The sequence below is a fragment of the Dipodomys ordii genome, unplaced genomic scaffold, assembly GCF_000151885.1.
Source record: "Dipodomys ordii isolate 6190 unplaced genomic scaffold, Dord_2.0 Scaffold138, whole genome shotgun sequence".
Taxonomy (NCBI): Eukaryota; Metazoa; Chordata; class Mammalia; order Rodentia; family Heteromyidae; genus Dipodomys; species Dipodomys ordii.
In genome coordinates this window covers 1,507,132-1,509,485 of record NW_012267354.1, presented here as the reverse complement: position 1 = coordinate 1,509,485, position 2,354 = coordinate 1,507,132, and positions in this window count along the sequence as shown.

Sequence of the window (2,354 nt, the reverse complement as noted above, 5' to 3'; positions counted from 1 at the left end):
TTTCCCTAGATTTTCAATTATATTTTTATTATCTTCAAGAACTTGTTCAAAGAAGTTACTATTCAACAAATCAGTTTATATGTACAATACACCTTGATCATTGTAACCCCTTTTATCATTCTCCACACTCCCTCCAAGCCTTCCCCTTTCCCTCAATTTTCTTAGTATCATGTGATACCCCTTAGTAAGCCATTTATTTCTATAGCAACTCTTTCAAATATGTTAAGGATGAATTTTTAACACGTGATAGCATGGCTTACAGTATAAGCTACCAATACTTAACCACAGTTGACAAAAAATCTGATCTTCTACCATCTCAATACTGTAGTTTATAAATTATATTTCAGAATTTTTAATTATATATCAATTAAATATTTTGAAATAGTTTCTAAAATATTTCTCTTATTTAACTATTATTTCTACAAGCCCTGATTTTGAGTAAATAAATTAGCTAGTTTGTTTTGTCAAACAAATACTTGAAGACACATATAACAAGATCCTACCTAGCATAGCAAAAACTGTGAGAGACGACCTTCCTTGTCACCAACTGACTGGTGAATAGAACATATTTTTAAATGCCATAAAATATTTAAATATTGAAGTAATTTTACTACTATAGTCAATAAGAGGAAACTGATGACTAGCATTAACTAGATTAATTATAGACCAAAACAAACACATCAATATTATGCATAGGACTTAAACCAAACCCAGCATCATTCATTATAACATTCAGAGCTGATAGACTTACAATTAAACAATTAGGATACAATTCAAAATTGTCAAGCTTACAAAGAATCAAACAGCGATGGGTAATAATGTTGTCCAACACCTTGTACTCATAGACTGTTTTGTAGAATGGGAATTTCTTTGTCCAACTACTTAAAGATATAATAATAAAAATGTGAAAAAATAATCTAACAATGTTTCCTTTCAGATTGTAAAATATACAGATGCCAATAATGAGAAAACATAAAGATGTTATTGTCTTACAAAGAATTTAAAGCAATTACAAAATTCTTGAACAAGTAATTCAAAGCATTTATAAAACAGTATTATGACATCTCAGTAAAGAAAATATAAGCTGGATACCAGTGGCTCATGCCTGTAATCATAGCTATTCAAGAGCCTGAGATCTAAGGATCACAGTTCAAATCCACCCAGGGAAGAAAAGTCTATGAGATTCTATTCTCCAATTAACCACTAAAAGCAAGAAATGAAGATGTGGCTCAAGTGGTTGAGTGCTAGCCTGGAGCAAAAAGCTAACGGATATTACCCAGGCTTGAGATAAAGCCCCAGGACAAGCACACACAGACACAAAAACAGAAAAAGAAAAGGAAACACCTAAAAAGGATATGGGTAATTTAGGACTAAATGTGCAATCGTCAAAGTGAGTAATAACTGCTGGATTTAAATAAAAGGGAAAATCATATATTTTCAATAGTATGAAGTATTATGAAAGACTATTCTCTTTTTTAAAATGTAATATATTTTGATTTAAAACCTATCTACTATGGCCTGACTCCAATGGCACACACCTGGAACCCTAGATACTTAGGAATCTGAGATCTGATGAGCTTGATTTTAAACCAGCCTAGACAAGGAAGTCCATGAGACTCTGATTTCTAATTCACCACCAAAAAATTCTGGAAATGGAGCTGTAGGTCAAGTTGTAGGGTGCTAGCCTTGAAAGAAAAAAAGTAAAAGCTCAGGGACAGCACCCAGGGAGTTCCGGCCCAGGACTGAAGAAAAAAAAAACTATGTATTAAGTACTATAAATATTATTGAAAATAGTAGAAAATTTCACATTTACTTCTCAGAACACTCAACAACCAAATCTCCAAAATCTGAAATACTAAATGCAATTACAATAAAATCCCCATCACACTTTGTCATCTGGAAATAGAAATAATCTACATGACCAATAATTCGAGTCAAAATTAAAAGATATGTATTACCTGATTTCAATAGTTAGCGTGTGTGAAAATGAAGCTATAAAGGAATGATATCATTAATAAATTATCTAGAACATAAAACTTTTATAATCAACTAACAAGAAGACATAATTCCAAACCGATTTGAACTGACTCTTAACCAAAGAATGATGTATAACCGATTTTCACAGAGTCACTTTGAAAAATAGTTTAGCCATTTCTGGTAGGACTTAAATAATTTGTCTACCATATGAGCCATTAATCCAACTTCTATGTACTTACTAAAGAGGAATAAAAAGAAATGACCCATGCTACATACATACAAATATATTACATACCTGTAATTGGGACTGTTTTGGAGAGTATGGAAGAAGCTAAGGATAATAACAAAATATTGGAACATAAATAATATTGCAGTAT